General features: G+C 36.3%; 1 long non-coding RNA gene across 1 annotated transcript in view; it reads right to left on the bottom strand.

The window, feature by feature from the left end:
• Positions 1-18,565, bottom strand: part of LOC108512668 (uncharacterized) — a 280,548-nt gene that overhangs the window by 61,992 nt on the left and 199,991 nt on the right. The gene's annotated exons all lie outside the window — the stretch shown is intronic.

Here is an 18,565-nt window from a genome sequence, read left to right as displayed (position 1 = left end):
TAACATAATAAGCAGTCTACCACTATATATTTCAGTGTACAAATTCTCAATAGGTCAAATGCATCAGTGCAAAATTGGGGAATGTAGAAATGGCTGGTAAGTATTTGGGACCTGTTTAAAAAAAAACAAAAACAAAGGGATGACATATAGGAGTGGAGTACAGTGTGATTTTTTAAAACTGTATTCTTTTAAAATGCTTTAATTCATCAAATGATTACTTGGTTACCTGCAAAGAGTTAAATCAGAGAAAAATCAACATCTAGAATATATAGTATTTATAAGTAACACATATAATTATCTCTATTCACTCATCAGTCCTAGCCCAGTAAAAGCTCATATTATCATATTTTCACAGATGGAACCACCCTTCCTTTTTGGTGTACTACACTTGAATGAATAAGCATCCTGTCTTGGAAACAAAGCTGTAAAATAAATAGAAATAGTGATGTAATTAGCCTTCTGCCCTTAACACCTGATATGGTTTGGCTGTGCCCCCACCCAAATCTCATCTTGAGTTGTAGTTCCCATAATCCCTATGTGTTTACTGAAGGAAACAGGTGGAGATGTTAATCATGTGGGCAGCTTATCCCAGCCTGTTCTTATGATAATGAGTTAGTTCTCACAACATTTGATAGTTTTATAAGAGGCTTTCCCCCTTTTGCTCATTCTTCTTCTTCCTGACATCATGTGAAGAAGGACATGTTTGCTTCCCCTTCCACCATGATTGTAAGTTTCCTGAGGCCTCCCAAGCCCTGCAGAACTGTGAGTCAATTAAACCTCTTTCCTTTATAAATTACCCCATCTTGGGTATGTCCTTAAAGCAGCATGAGAATGGACACCAATACTTACTAGGATCTGAAAACTCTCAGTAGCCAAAAAAAAGTTATTTAATTTAATCTTGGTATGAATTTAAATAAGAAAAATGGACCTATTTGATCAAACAAATACAAAGCCAAGTTTTTAAGTGTAACAGTGAGTTCCTTGTCAGTTCCTCTAAGGTTAGGGCAAATGGCAAAGTATTTAAGTTTACGGAAGAATGAGTTCTGATTAGGCATTAAAATAATGTCTTGATACAGAGGAAGTCACGGAGCTTGTTTTGTAAAATGTTATGATCCTAATGAGATCAGCCAAAGGCAAAAATGTGAGGTAAGTGAAGTCTATCTGTGCACCATACATGCACTTCCTATTCTAGGTCTTAACTTCCTACCTCTGCCCACTTATGTTTCTCCATGACATCCCCACTCCTCTATCAGATCTCACCAAGCGGTGTATACAACCAGCCTACCCTGATAGAATCCACATCTCCTCATCCATGCATTGCTGTTTCTCAATCAAACTTAACACCTTGTGAGCCATTCCCTAAAGTTACTGTTAAAGTGGGCTAATAACAAAAACAACGTCAGAAATATACATTAGTGATTGCTGCTTGCTTTATCTATTTTTTGAACTATTGAACTATAGAAAGACAAAAAAAAAAAAAAACTTATTTTCTTTGGTAAGTGTTCAAGTCTTACTTTAGGTACTTTGTTATAAAATATTGTTGCCTCATTTAAATTATTTCTGAACTCCTGAAGACTCAATTTTGAGTGAGATGTTTCTTATATGCCAGTTTGAATTTCTAAATAACAAATTATATTAATAGTAAGATGTCCCCTTGACAACAAGAGAAAGCCTAAAACTTCCGCCGGTTTTTTTTTTTTTTTTTTTTTTTTTTTTTTGAGATGGAGTCTCACTCTTGTCGCCCAGGCTGGAGTGCAGTGGTGCCATTTCAGCTCACTGCAACCTCCACCTCCCAGGTTCCAGCTATTATCCTGCCTCAGCCTCCTGAGTAGCTGGGATTACAGGCGCTACTCACCCACCACCACACCTGGCTAATTTTTGTACTTTTTAGCAGAGACGGGGTTTCACCATGTTGGCCAGGCTGGTCTCGAACTCTTGACCTCAGGTGATCTGCCTGCCTCGTCCTCCCAAAGTGCTGGGATTACAGGCGTGAGCCACTGTGCCTGGCCAACATTCTTTATCTATAACAGGATTTGAGATTTGATAAAACATGCGTTAAGAAGGAAAAAAATAGCAAAAAGAATTGGGTAGATTTTAAGTTCTTTTGCTTTATTAAGTGATACTGTACAAAAATGTTATGGTATTTATTTGTGGAATTCAAAAGTGACCAAAGCTCATAATATCAGACAATTTGACCATGTAAGCCAGGCAAAGAGATTGTTACTTAATGAGCACTTTAATAAGAAAAAAAGTAATACATTAAAAGGCAGGGTTTTTTATAACAGAAACACTAACTGTAACTTATTGTTTCATTTCACTCTTCAAAGGAAGTCAGTGGACAAATGATTCCAGTACATTTGAATAAAAGTAGATTTTTAAATGCATGTAACAACTTCAGGCAATTCCCATCGATTGGGATCTTTGTCCATGCTATAAGATAAAACTAGCCGGGCGTGGTGGCGGGCGCCTGTAGTCCCAGCTACTCGGGAGGCTGAGGCAGGAGAATGGCGTAAACCCGGGAGGCGGAGCTTGCAGTGAGCTGAGATCCGGCCACTGCACTCCAGCCTGGGCGACAGAGCGAGACTCCGTCTCCAAAAAAAAAAAAATCTCAGCAAAGATTCCAAGAACACACAGAATCATGACATCTACAGAAGAATTCATGCATAAACAAAGAGGGAATAAATTAAAGTCCAAAATTATTTTAGTTGGCATTTAAGAAACAAACATGGGGGCAAAATTGATCTCTGATATTGATCTTAGCCTCTGCCTCTCTTTTCTTGTCTTAATGTGCTTACATATGCATTCCCTTTCAGTATTTGTCAATCACGTCATCAGTTCTGCTCTACTCATAATCCGGAGAGCCAGATCCCTAAGATAAACCAGAACAGTGCCCCAGTCCTAAGTGTGACTTTGTGGGATGTCCAGCTCATATATTAATAGCTGTTTGATTTGGGGATTTCGCTGTACACTGTCCACTCCAGATTGCCTCTCTGGACAGACGGCCAACTGTTAACATTTTCGCCTTCTTTTCTGAGCTTAGGTATTTGTGCTTTCCCTCCTTTCCCCTAACCACTGTGACTTCTGATAGAGGCTTTTCACCCTGGGCTGAAGTTTCTGTTTCAGGGTGGCCTCCCAGGCTGAAGAGAGTGGTTTTTACCATGTGTGGCTACAGATGCTAGAGATAAGTGAGGAAGGAGAGAGAGGGATCTATGTTTTGGATGACCTATTACCTTCCAGGAAAGGACCTAGCCACTTTACATGGCTTCCACTCACATCAACACTGTAAATTATGGTTATTAGTTTCACTTTCCAGTTTAAAAAACTGAAAATCAAAAATAAAGTTTGCATATTTTATGCTGCTAAGCTGTCAACTGGATGACAGGGTTTCTACTTCCGGCTCTGCCACTGAGGACTTTGGTCAACTCCCTCAATTTTGTTCGCCCTCAACTGCCACATCTGCCAAATACGGTTATTGTTGTCAGGCTGATACCTTTGAGGCCCAATGTCTCTCAAGTTTTCTGAAATCATGATAGAAAAAAGTTACTTCTGTGATTAAGATTGTTTAAATGTGATAGTGGGTAATGGGATTTCATTATACTATTCTCTTTACTATGTTATACAATTAAAGTTTGCCATAAGAAACATTTTTTAAATCTCTATTATCTAAGGAACAATACACCAGCCCATTTTCACTAAAACATGTAAATTAGTGGTAATTTAGAAATTATCTTAATTATCTTCATATTTATTTTACACATGAAATAGGCAAAAACTGCTACCAGTGGCAATTGAATTTTTCTATCTGTTCCATATTTTGCTAAAACAAAATCCTTATGTAATAAAATCAAACAAGAATATTCTTCTCCACTTAAAAATAGCCTTGAATCAAGCATTTCGTTTCTGTGGGCACCCACTCTGGTATAACTGAACCATATGCTTTATTTACAATTCTGTCAGACTTTCCCCAGATTCCTTTCTTTAAAGGGTCGCTAGCTGGACAAGAGACTTGTGTTCTAACAGACACTTTCACCCTAGATATCATTGAGTAGAGAGTTAAGAGATTCTGACTGCTAGAAAATCCACCCCTTAAACCACACCATTTCTGCTGGGGTATGCGATGTTCACCAAAAATGAGCAAGTTAATTGAATGACAAACAATTTCCCACATTACTAAGCTTTCAAAAACAATGCCATGTTCTCTTTTGAAAGTTCAGAGTTATGAACAGCAACAATTATCCCACTTCAATTTCATTCATTCGAATAGTGAAAGCAGGAATGCTTAAAATATAAATAACTAGCAAAACTCAACCAGATGTTTATCACGGGTGATTTTTTTTCTTTTCTTTCTTTTTTTTTTTAATAGCTCAAATTCCCTGAACCAATTGAGGAGGAAATAACTAATGTAAGATTTAAAATGTTTCCTTTAAATTTTTATTTAGTTACTAAACTTTATCTCCTGTAAGTTCAGAAAAGAATGGGAATTCTTACCTATCATAGGACTATCTGTTTTTCTGGAATGGCAATTCCCCTGCACTCTTCAAAATTCAGTGTGAGGCATACAACATTTGATTGGTGAGAGGCCCTATTTGAAATGTGGAATTAAAGAGTTACCCCTTTATTGTGTCTTACAAAGCTTGGAATCCCAAGCCAGTTTAGTATTTACAGATTGTTTGTGACTGTGAAATAATTGCATGTTAGAGTCCAGATGTATGAGTTTGATATTTCAAAATTCATTAGTTCAAAATTCAATTCTGTCCCACCCAGAAACATGAGATTAAATGAAGAGACCAAAAACCAACACATTCATCACATAACTACTTGGTTGGTACCAACATCCTCCAGCACATAAATGTAAAGCACACGTCTTTGGACATGAGAAAATTAGTCAGAAGTACTCTATTGTAGAAGCAAATAAATGGTTTTAAGAACAGCTGTTACTGCTGCAGGGAGGGTAAATATTTGATTCTGTGACACAGAAAATACTAAGCAAACATGGTCCTTTAAAGAAAGGGCAGAGATGGGCATATGGTACTTCCAAGCAGCATTTCCAAATATTCTCATCCCACCAAAAGAAAGAACAGAAACAATTCTTAGTGAATGCTTGAGAGAAAAATCACAGATATGAGCAGTTTTGTAATGGGAAAGAGGCTCAATGAAACAGAGTTTATTGAGACAACAGGACCTTGGAGATCAGAGCCTTTTTATAATTCATTCTTTTCCTTTTTGCACATTCAGGCCCACATGATATAAAAAGTACCCATTCTATATGAAGAAGTTCAAATGACCAGCTCTAAATGAAGAGTTAGAGGGATGGAAGAGTTGATTCCAAATACAGGAAATAAAAACTGGGGCTAGAAGTTCAACTTAGTTTCCAGTTATATGTAAAAATGGAGTCAGTAAATGTAGCCCAACACTCATGTTTGAAATAAATTTGTAAAACGCCATAAACTTCGTAATTTTACCACTTTTGATCACTTCCCTCTAAAGACTAGTAATAATGTACTAAAATTGTGAAAGGCTTATATTTTGGGTATTTTTATTAAAAACCTCCCACCTTACCCACCATACTCTCCATCCTTCTTCACTTTGCTTATGCTCCATCTGGGAGGTTGATCTGCATGGCATGCACCAATGGCTGCCACATCCTCTGGCTTCTGGTTGGTTTGGCCAATGAGAAACACAAGCAGATGTTGAGATGATAGAAAAGGATGAGTTTAGGATATTTATGGATTCCCTTAGGACTCTCCCTGCTGGGTTGCTGGGAGTTGGTTTCATCTTTCCTGAAGGTCCCAGCTTTTGCCAGATGGCCCTCTCCATAAGTCCATTCTCCTTGGTTTTAGTAAAGCTTCTCCTCTTCTTATGCCTTCTCCCTCACACCCTGCAAAATATAGCAACCCAAAAGCGACACCACATGCCTGGGTGAATAGAAAAAATGAATTCCACAACAAACAATCTTGTAAATGTAGGGGAAGTTGATTCATACCACGTGTTCATCTAAATAGCTTGTTTGGCTGCTGCATAAGCTTGATAGGTCTTGGATAATGACTGAGTTATGTTTTAATCTGCAGCTCCAGATGAAGAAAAATCAATACAGTCTTCAGCAGCTAGAATACAGCTGTTGACTTAGCCAGTTAGAAAAAAATCTGTCAAGGAAAATTAGAAGCAGTTTCATAGATACAAAAGTATATCTTTACTACTTTGCTTCAGGACAGTCAACTCTCCTGCCCAATGTCATAATTTAGTCCTTTATAGTCTTTATATACCACAGAACATCACAGAGGCTTGTTTGTTATATTGATGATGTTATACTAATGAGTCTGGGGATCAGGACTAGTAAGACCCACGTAGATAAGAGGATAGCAACTAAACCCTGTGAAGTTTCAGAGGTTTGCCACATTGGTATAGATTCCTAAAACTCCAGTGATTTTGGAAATATCAGGATATTGCTTTGAAAGTGAGATATCTGCTCACCTACCACAAATAAAGGCACAATGCTTGGAGGACATGTTTGAATTTTGGAGCAAAATAGAGCAGGTTTAAATTGTCAATGTGGAGTGGGTTCCACTTCAAGAAAAGGCTTTGCAGCAAGTCCAGGCTGTAATAAAAACCCTGCAGACACTTGGACATTTTAACCCAGAAAAGCCTGTGGAGGTAGAAATTCTGCTATATAAAGAACGGCACAGGGAGGAGGTCTAGAAGACTGGAGGAGAGGGAGGTGCAGGCTCCTATTCCCTCAGCTACCTTCTGCCTGTTTTGGCTATCTCCACTGAAAGACCCTGTTCTTCCCAGGCATCCTTCCCCACAGAGCCTCTCTCTACCTTCTTGTGACTGCTCCTTTCCTTGCCTCTTTAGGCCTAGGAGTGACAGTGACTCCTGGCTGTGGCCAAGCCCATAGGACCGCACAATTATTTGATGATGTTTGTCTACCCTTTTGTAGTCACTTTAATAACCTCTTCTGTTTCAAAGTGACATCTCTTTCCTATGACTGCTTGTTTTCCGCAAGAAAATAGAGAATCTGATGAACTAGGATCCCATTCTACAGAACAGACAGGAACCCTGTGGATATTTGGCAGTAGCACAATCACAGGAAGGTAAAATAGAGCTGTAAAGATAAATTGAGGTATTAACTGTGAAACTCATTGTTCAGTGCCTGGCACTTACTAGGTTTTCAATTTATGTCATTCCTTCTTCCTTGGCCTCGCCTCTCCCTTCTATATTACTTCAGTTGCCATAGCAACTGTTCTTCAGTGGCACCTAGTTTTTGAATGATCTGCTTTACACAGCCTTAATCATTTTCATAGCACCTCTGGTGAGGGCACTGTGCTTCTGTCACTAACCACACTGTTTTCTGATGGTCTTTCTCTTTTTTCCCTGAGATAACATTTCTTCCAAACCACCATATTAAGGTAGGCTGATTAGGGAATCTCTTCCAATGTTTATGGCTATTGTAATAATGCTTTAATGTTCTGGGTCATATCCTATATTCTTTTTAAGATTTAACCCATCTGCTTATGACTGATCAGTCTTTCATATGTAGGCACACTCAAATATGGGATAATTATGTTTCCTTATAATTACGTGACAACTCCCCTCCAACCACTTTTTTGCCCCTATTGGAAATTCCTTGGAATTAAACTTCTGTTATAGACTATCCTTTTTAAAAGGGTGGTAAATTTGCCAAGCTCTCATAAATTCAACAAGTATTTATTGTGTGCCTACTTGATGCTCAGAGTATAATAGTGAGTATATTTCTACCTTTAAGGAATTTGTAGTCCAATTGGGAGCGCCCAGATTGTCTTCTCTCCAGAATAGAAATCCCTTCCTTAAGACACGGTATCCTATTTGTCCAAAGGTGGGTAGAGTTCTTACATCTCCATCCCACCATAGAAAGCATTATTATTGTATCAACTCAGACCTGAGATAAGAAGGCCTGCATTCAAATTACGACTCCTCAAATCTTCGGCTAGCCACTTACTAGCTGGGGGGCTTTTTACTGGATTACTTAACCTTTCCTCACAGGGTTGTTTTGAGATTTAAATGTAATAATCAGTGTAAATCACCTAGTATAATACCTGGAACATTCACTTAAAAACAAGTCTCCTAGAGAAATACATTACGGGTGAGGAGAGGGTTCCAGGCAGAGACATGGATCATGGTAGTCTCCAACCATAGATCTTTCATAACTCAACCAGTGTTCTCAGTTCTGTATTTTAAGTAGACTTATCTGTGTGTTACATTTTTAAGACTTCCTTTAAATGCCAGATATTTAGTTTTCAATTCAAAAACATGATTTAGGCATCAGCCAAGAAATTACTTGCCTGCCACCATGCATACAGAAATCAGATGCTTGTAGTACAAATATTTTCATTTATTCAGGTTTCCAACCAAGTCTCTTTCTCTTACAACTTTCAACCCAGATGGTTTACTCTGCTTGCCTTGTTGTTTATATATTATCTAATGGAGTAATGCTAAATGAAGTATTCTACTTAATGAAGTACTAATGAAGTAGCTTTTTGACAAGTTACTACCACTGTCATTTGGTAAATGTTAATGTACATTTTTCCTTCTTCCTGTGACTCTTAAATAGTAAAGAACCTTGGTAATGAGAAAAAAAATAGCCCATTTAGTAATTTCACTTCATGCTATTTTTATACTAAAACGAGTACCACTCATTTTGTATTTCATAGTGGAGCCAACTATCAGGTAAGTAGAGACGCAAGTCAAGACTGATGTAATCCACCTGTGCCATTTTCCTTGCAGTTCCTTCCAGTGTCACACCAGGATACGGTTTGAAGAAACACTACTTTGGGATCTGTAGACATGATGCTTCTGCCAGTATTGTCATTGAGTATATTTATGACCTCGGGCAAGTAATTTCACTTCACTTCATATCTGTAGCTCGAAGATGGAGGGTCTCATCCATTGTGACTCTTCCCTTTCTAGAAACCTACATCATGTACCAGACCCTTCTCCTGTGTTTCTCTGGGTAGGTGTGCAGCACGCCTATTCATGCCTACCATGCCTATGCCCAAGCCACAGAACATTGACTTGATTTATGTTGACCTAAAAACATGTAAGAATATTTCAGACATGAGAAAAATTTAAAAACATAAATAACACTGCTCTTCAAATGCACTGAATGATTAATTAAGAATATTCTTTTGGTTTCAGTGACAATAGTCATGAAATAACAGACTCTAATTGGAAACCAATAACATTTCCCAAAAGGCTATCTTGAAAATGATTTTTGTATTGCCCATTGGATGTTTGCATACAACTTTCATCTTTGGCCAGAACCCGAATATAGACTGGCCTAGAAAGGTAATGGCAATAAAACAAGAGACTTTTATAATGAAGTCGAGCAAAAGAAAATAAAGGCATTCTCTAAAATACAAGCTTCTAACAATGGTTGCTTTGAATTCACTGCTATTAATGTTTCTCCACAGGGTAGGCGTCCACCTTTATACAAAACTGGCAGTGTTATAAATCCCAGAAAACTCATTTAGTAGTATAAAAGCATCTCTGTTTCTTGTATAAAATGTTTTGCTCCTGGTGATTTTGAGCTAATAACATTGTCAAGAGCACCGAGTTGGCAAAAAGACACCTGCATGGCCATTACATCCCAAAGGCAGGAGAGAGGAGACAGTTTTTCACTTCAATTACTGCTTATCTACAGCTGAGAAAAATGTAAGTTCACCTGAGAATAGAACTTACTTTTGTTGCACATCCATGTCCATCTAAAACCTTTATAAGGAGAACTAGCTTAGACATAAATGTTATTGTCAAACGTCCTATGATAACAAATAAGGTTAATTAGTTACTGATAAAGTGTAAAGCATTCAAGGTCAAAGTGGAAAAACAATGCTAGCTTGGGGATTTACACTTATTGTATTTTTTCTATTTGTTTGTTTTGAGACAGGGTTTTGTTTTGTTTTGCACAGGCTGGAGTACAGTGGCACAATCATGGCTCACTGCAACCTTGAACTCCTGGGCTCAGGTGATCCTCCCACCTCAGCCTCCTAAGTAGCTGGGACTACAGGCATGCCATCATACTCAGTTAATTTTTTTTACTTTTTATTTTCAGTAGAGGTGAGGTCTCACTATGTTGTTGCCCAGGCTGGGACTTGCATTTATTTTTAGAAGAGAGGTGGATTAAATATTAGCCTTTCTGCAGTGGAATTAGAATTAGTTCCTTCTTTCCTGCTTCTTCTTTGTCCATATAAAATTTGAACCTTGAAAAAGAAAGAGTTAAGAATTCTCAAGTATAAGTAAATAAATCTTTCAATAATTCTTGCCTATGTGATTGCAAGAAACACCGTAAGGAGGAGAAACATTCAGGAGGTACCAGATGAGAAAAAAATCAAAGTTCATAGAGTAGAATATATGAATGATTTCTTATGAAAGTTAGAAGTTAAAGTGCCTTTTAGTTAATTTAAAATATCAGATAAATCAATTTTTTTTTAAAAAATGACATGTACAATAAAAATCTTAAGCATTTTTTTTTCGGTTTCTTCCTTCAGAGATTTATATGTGAATATATTCTAAAGTGATTTTAATAGAATTAAAAACACAAATTTGGGGTTTGAAATAGAGGATTGTCCAAAAGTATTAATGATGACTAACATTGGAGTAGCTTCTTTTATGAGGTAACCTCATGAGACTCTTATAAAGTATATTTAATCATTGTTGGGAATGCTGCAGTTGGTAAGATATTAGACATAATCTTCACATTTTTTTCCAATGGTTTAAAGAACACTCCACAGCACTTTACAGCAGCCAAAAGGTGGAAATAACACAAGTGTCTATCAACAGATAAATGGATAAACAAAATGTGGTATATACCTAACATGGAATCTTATTCAACCATCACAAATGAAGTATTGACACATGCTGCAATGGATAAACCTTGAAAACAATATGCTAAGTGAAAGAGGCCAGATACGAAAAAGCCACACATTGTATGATTCTATTTATATAAAACATCAACAATAGATAAATCCATAGGGAGAGAAAGAAAATTGGTGGACTGGGCACTGTGACTCACACCTGTAATCCCAGCACTTTGGGAGACCGAGGCAGGCAGATCACCTGAGGTTGGGAGTTTGAGACCAGCCTGACCAATGTGGAGAAACCATCTCTACTGAAAATACAAAATTAGTCTGGCATGGTGGCGCATGCCTATAATCCCACCTACTCCGGAGGCTGAGACAGGAAATCGCTTGAATCCCGGAGGCGGAGGTTTTGCTGAGCAGAGATGGGGCCATCGCACTCCAGCCTGGGCAACAAGATCGCAACTCTGTCTCAAAAAAAGAAAGAAAGAAAGAAAGAAAGAAAGAAAGAGAGAGAGAGAGAGAGAGAGAGAGAGAGAGAGAGAGAGAGAGAAAGAAAGAAAGAAAGAAAGAAAGAAAGAAAGAAAGAAAGAAAGAAAGAAAGAAAGAAAGAGGGAGGGAGGGAGGGAGGGAAGGAAGGAAGGAAGGTAGGAAAAAGAAAGAAAGAAAAGAAAAGAAAAGAGAAAGAAAATTGGTGGTTCCCAGGTTCTGAGGAGAGGGAGGAGTGGGAACTGACTGCTAAATGGGTGTGGAGCTTTCTTTGGAGTAATGAAAATGTTTTGAAGTTCAATAGAGGTGGTAGCCGCACAGCATTGCAAGTGTACTAAATGCCACAGGATTGTGGTCTATGTAAATTTCACCTCACTTTTTTTTGTTTGTTTGTTTTTGTTTTTTGAGACAGAGTCTTGCTCTGTCAGCCAGGTTGGAGTGCAATGGCAGGATCTCAGCTCACTGCAAACTCTGCCTCCCAGGCTAAAGCAAATCTCCTGCCTCAGCCTCCCGAGTAGCTGGGATTACAGATGCGTGCCACCCGCCCGGCTAATTTTTGTAAATTTAGTAGAGATGGGGTTTCACAGTGTTGGCCAGGCTGGTCTCAAACTCCTGACCTCAGATAATCCACCCGCTTTGGCCTCCCAAAGTGCTGGGATTACGCCACTGTGCCCAGCCTTCAATTTTTGAAAAGAAAAATAATTGTAATATTAGGGAAGTTTGGTATCACTGGAGGAGAAATAAACAACCCAATAAGAAAATAGAAAACCTGGAAAATTCATATGTTTATGAAAAAATACTTATTTCTATGATTATGTGTTACGCTTGTAAATTAAATTTAAATTCTGAATTAAATTTACAGTTACTGTTGTCATATGTGAATAACAGAAGTAATTTATTTATAAAATTACACCATTGATTTGAAACAGAATAATCCACTTCCCCAAGATTTTGACAAAGTCCTAATGAGATAATCATGAGAATATAGTCCCATATGTCTTTCAAATGAGAATTATATATTTATATATGTTTCCTAAATTTATTGAGGGTCAGAGAGATAAGTTGACGAGTCAGTTAGCTGTCAATTATCTATGACAATGGAATTATAGAAAATGGCCCGAATAAGTTGCTAATCCAAAAAGATTCATTAATTGCTTTGAAGATTGTTATGATTATTTTTAGGATCTTTATCTCTGTGCTAAAATGTAATTCCATTGCTTTACTGCGGGCAGAATTAGATCCTAGCTTGGAAGCAAGAGAAAAACAACTTAGAAAAGCAAATTTACCATTATAGAGCAATGAAATGCCTGGACTGATCTCATTTGTGCAAGCTATTCTCTTGTGAAATCACCTACTATGCACATGTCTTTCTAATTGTGGCTCCTAATTTAATTGTTTAGATTAAATCTATAAACCAATGATGCCAAAGTCACTCTTCATCTTTGTCCACTTCAGAGTAAACTTTACTTCTTCATTTTTATTTATACAATAAATAATTGCTGATTGCTAAATATATCACAGGCATCATTCTACATAATGGGGACAGAGCAGTGAGCAAAGCAAATTAAAATCCTTGCCTTCATAGAGTTTACTTCCCAGGGGAATAAATGCTCATCTCATCAGTGACCTTTATTCATGAGAAAGCCATCAGTACTCTATCGACTGAAGGGTCTTCAGTGCCACGGCAAGTTTATGATAGAGTGCAACAGGTTCCTAATTCAAAAAAATCTCCTGGTAGAGATTTTTCTATCCCAGCAGAGTCTCCATTGCCACTACAAAGCCTTAACAAGACTGAACTCACAAGTTGTCCTAGGGATTAAATTAGATGATATGGAAAAAAATAATTTACAAATTTGTAAGTTATATATAGTTATATGTATGTGTGTGTATATATAAATGATTTAGAGCTATGTATGCTTGCTTTATGTATTCATATGATAGATATTATCATAAAATTGTTACATTGTATTTTGGGACCATTGTATGTCCTCAGTGTCTCTCATGATACCTGGTAAAGGGAAAACATTCATTAAAGTTAATTAATGGATTATTCACCAACAAGTTCCCTAATTATATGAATTTTATTTTTAAAATATTCAATATTACTTCTTTCCATACATAGTCCCACAGTTGCCTATTATTAAATTTTCCAATAAAGGGGCATTTTATCCATCAGGAAATAGTTGTATTTACTTTTAAATGAGAACAACCAGTACATTTTTTAAAGCATAAAATACAATTTACAATAACATGTACATTATTTAAAATATAAAATGCCAAATGCAATAGCGCTTACAATAGTAAAAACTACCAAATTCTTACAATAAGTGTACAAAATACATTTAGCGTCTCTACACAGAACATTGTAAATCTTGATGGATAGAAATGTTAAAAGACATACATAAATGAAGGAAAATGATGTGATCATATATTAAAGGAATCAATATTATTAAAACATTAATTTTCTCAAATTGGTGTTTATGTTTGCTTTTTGTAGAGCTAGATAACTGATTCTAAGATTTATGAGGAATCACAAAGGGCCAAGAATAGCAATGCACACTTGAAGCAAAATAAGGTGGGGTTTGTTTTACTGAATATCAAGACTTATTATAAAGCTGCAATAATTAAGGCAGTGTGGTATTGGTACAAGAATAGAAAAAGAGTAAAATGTAACAGAAAAAGGAGGTAATAAATATTTCTACCTAATTTTTGCCAAAGTGGCCCTTTAGCACAATGAGGAAGAAATGGATCTCTTGATAAATGGAGTTGGTTTAACTGAACACCCATATGAGTTGTACCTCACACCACACACAAAAAACAATTCCACATGACATGGATATAAATGTAAAAGCAAAGTAATACAATTTGATAAGAAAATACAAGAGCATATATTCACAAGTAATACAATTTGATAAGAAAATGTAAGCGCATATATTCACAATCTTAAGTAAAGTTTTCTTAAATATGAAGCAAAAGTCCTAACAATAAGAATAGAAAGATCAATTAAACCACTTTAATATGTAGAAATGGTGTTTATCAAAATATGGCATTAAGAAAGTTAAAAAAAACAAGTCATAGAATGAGAAATGAGCAAATATATTTGTTGCACATATGCCAGGTAAAGGGCTTACATGCAAGATAAATGAAACACAAGTACAAAAATCAATATAGAAAAAAAACACAGCCTCAGAGAAAAATGAGCACAAGACCTATAAAACATTTCAACAACATATACAAAAGTATGGCATAGTACCAGTAATTAGGAAAATTAAAATCACAATGAGATAATACTGCATACCCATTAGAATGGCTAAAATAAAAGGCCTTTCAGTACCAAAAGATGGCAAGGATATGGAGCAGCTGAAATTCTTGTACACTGTGGGTTAATGTTTTAATTGATACAAGGAATTTGGAAATCTATTTGACATTATTCACTAAATTTGAACATATACACACCCTATAACATGACAATTCCACTACTAGGATTGTTTCTAACAAAAACGCTTGTACACGTATTTCAAGAGGCATACAGAAGAATTTTCATAGCAGCACTAGTCATAAAAGTCAAAAACTGGAAATAACCCCAATTTCCATCAACAGTGAAATGGATAGAAAAATTGCAGAACCTCTGTCCAGTGGGACAATATATAGCAATGACAGAGAATGAAACACTGCTGCTCATAACCACATAGATACCTCTTACAGGCATAATGTTTTAAGAAGAAGCCAGGCATAAAAAATACATATTTTATGATCCCCTTTACATACTTTTCAAGTCAGCCCAAATTAAGCTGTAGTAAGGAAGAAGAGGATAGAGATTGGGAGTGTATGAGGGGATAGGTCTTCTGTAGCACTGGTAATTTTCTATTTCTTGATTTGAAAGGTGGATAATTTGTTGATGTTTACGTTCTTATTTTATGTACTTTTTGATAAGAAGATGATATTTTAAATAAATTCAAAAGCAAAATAGATCATATTTTTTCCAAGAAAATTTTAACAGCCATAAGATACCACATGAACAGCTAGGCATGCATTAAAGGTAGAATTACTAAACATTTAGATGACATTCTCACTGAAGAGAAAAATGTTCATGGTTTATAGCAGAGAAAAAAAAAAAAAGACTATGTTTGACTCGTCTTAAATGATTTAAATTTCCAGTGGGAAGTTTCCACATCAAAGACTGAAAACAGGATTCTATCAACATGGTCATGGGTTGGAGGAACATTTGTCATCGATGAGAAGTTGGTTAATAGGGGAAAAGAAATTTAAAACAAACAAACAAACAAACAAAAACAAATTGTAATCTCTGTATTAAAATGTATAAGAATATGAGTTAATATAAGAACATGTACAAGTTGACATTTTTATAAATAATCTTAATGAGTAAACAATAGCCTCTTTATGCTTACTTTGGCTAAATTTTGATGAAGGATGAAAGTCTGCCCCCTTGATATTCCCTCTTCTTTCCCTCTGAAATCTTTTTGTATTACTCTTGTTGTTGAATTACTCAGTTGTTCATTTGTTTCATAAATATTAACCGGGAATTATTGCATATAGGCATTATGCCAGGCACTGGAATTTCAGTGGTAAATAAGCCAAAAGATGACCTCACTGAATTTGTATTCTTGATTATTGCCCATAGAGAATATGAACATTAACAGAATATCAGCAATTATTGCCCATAGAGAATACAGGCAATAATCAAGTAAATAAGTAAGCAAGCAAGATAAGTAAGTGCAGACTAAAAACTACAATGAAGGGAATTAAAATGTTATGGGATACAGTGCAATTTAATCTAGGGTGGAAGCTGTTTCAGAAACAGTGGTTAGAAAAAGCCCACCTTAAGAGGGGATATTTCAGCTGGGATCAAGGATGAAATTTATGCATTTACTTAACTCAGCAAATACATATTGAGCACCTACTCTGTGACAGGAACCATTCCAGATGCTGAGAAATCAACAACAAACAAGAAAAAGATGTGACTTTCATGTCATTGACATTGAAGTCTGCAAGGAAATCTTACATGTTGATGCAACAATGACTTCAAATACCCTGGGCAGGAAAAGCCTTTGATGGCTTCATTAAACTTCTGAAAGGCTAGAATGTCATTAACAGTGAACAACTGGCAGAGTGATCTGCAACGGATTTGAAGAAGTGAATAGAAACCATAACATGGGTGATTCTGTAATTCATGTAAAGAAGTATGCCTTTTATTCTTAGTAAAATTAGAAGCCATTGATAGGTTTTATGCAGAGGAATAATAAAATTTGACTTACCTTTTAGATCACACTTGCTGCTTTGTGGAGAATAGTTTGAAGGGAACAATAATAGACAAAGGAAACAAGTTAGTAAATTATCTTCCAGACAAGAAAGGATAGTAATCTGAACTGAGACAGGAAAGTAGAGATGGAGAAAGGTAGACAGATTTGAAGAATAATTTGGGAATACAAGATACGAGAGAATACAAGATTCTATTGTATTGCTCATACAATACAACAGAACGTATCGATGGATGAGTACAGTAAGGGAGAAATAAATACATTTCTGTTTTGCTTTTAGAAGAAACAACTAAGTGGATTTTGATGATGTTTACTAAGGTGGCAAAGAGAAAGGAGACTTTGGAGAGATTTAGAGTAGAAAATCATGAGTTTCTGTTTTTGGATAGATTGTGTTTGCAAGGTATATGTAACACCCAGCTGTATTGTCAGATAAACATTCTGAAATGAAATTCAAGAGCTTGGGGATAAATATAAACCTTTGGGAGCCATCAGAATAAATACTGGGTTCACATTTATGTCAATTGATGAGAACACCTAGAAAATGTTTGTTGAAGAAGTAAAGAAGATATAGAACATAAAATTAAGAAGCCCAGATATTTAAAGGAAGGGTAACCAGCTAAGAAAATTAAGAAGATGCCACCATTAAGTTTAAAAAAAATCAGTAGGGTGGTGGAACAGAAGCCAAAGTAGAAAAGTAAGTGGGAAAAAAAATAGTATTTACTGTGTCACATAATGGTGAGAAATCGAGCAAGATGTAGACAATGAAATGTTAATATTGACCCAGTTACGAGGTTTTTCAGCGGAATGCGGGGCTCAGAGAATTGGGCAGAGATGCCTGATCACAGCGGGTTCTGGTGTAAATGGAAGGGGAAGAAGTGAGACAGCACAATGAGCAGCTGTGAGCAGAAAGAAGCTATGGGTGGTTTGAAGAGAAAACAGAAGGTATAAAGTTCTCATTTTCAAAGTGGAAACATGATCCTATTAGAAAAAAATGAAAAGATAAATGAGTGGTATGGAGCGGAAGTTTGAAATTTGAGATCACAGAGTCGTGTGATCTTTCTCCAGCAAAGTTTCCCCACTCAAATTAAATCATAAAAAGTCACATGGCCAAGTTTTGCAGAGTAACTAAAATGGAAGGAGAGAAGGCTAAGGGATTGAAGGATATTTGCCATGGAGTAATCTCATGATGGACAGAGATCACAAACACCAGGCTAAAAATGAAGCTTGGAGTGGACTGATAACAAGTGTGGCTCAGAGTTGGAGACTTGATGTATTTGAAGAATTGTGGCAGTAGAGATACCTGAATAAATGCTCCAGATAAATAAATGATCATTATTGGACAATGGAATATTTAAAACCAAGATTTCAGAAGTGGTAAGTTTTCTGGGGCTGAAAAGACATTAAGTGAAAGTGGTTAGCCAAGAAGGAAAAGAAATTTAGAGATGAGAAGATGAAAGAACCAAAAAGCCTCCATTTTACATGTTTTATTTACGTGGATGCTGAAGTCACAAATAAATATACTGTACAGAATTTAGGAATCTATATGCTTGAATAAAAGGGCCTTACTACATAGGTAAATAGACAACAGTAACAAAAAGATAGAGGAGGCATATGCCTCAAGAACAGTGGTAGGCATTTGCAGGAGGGAGACGGATAAAGAGCTGATATTGCAAACCAAAATCAAAGAGGACCCCAGCCAACCCTGTCATACCTCATGTAATCACTACGAGAAAGAACAACTTTCTTTTGAGAGGGCCAAGTAAAGCTGACAATAAAAAGGGACAGACAGTTTTTTAATAAAGCAAGAATATAAGGAATGTTCCTAGAAAAGATGACACATTTGAGGTAGTTTTATCATGAAGAACAAGAGAAATGGGATGGAAGTGAGAGGATCAAATTAAGGGCTTGGCAGAAAAGTATAGGGATGAGTTCTGTGAAGATAGGTATTCTTGTAGTCAAACGTCTAGC

This window comes from Rhinopithecus bieti, unplaced genomic scaffold (genome assembly GCF_001698545.2).
Source record: "Rhinopithecus bieti isolate Rb0 unplaced genomic scaffold, ASM169854v2 scaffold_947, whole genome shotgun sequence".
Classification (NCBI taxonomy): domain Eukaryota; kingdom Metazoa; phylum Chordata; class Mammalia; order Primates; family Cercopithecidae; genus Rhinopithecus; species Rhinopithecus bieti.
The sequence above is the reverse complement of the archived record's forward strand: the minus strand, read 5'-3'. Positions and strand labels throughout refer to the sequence as shown.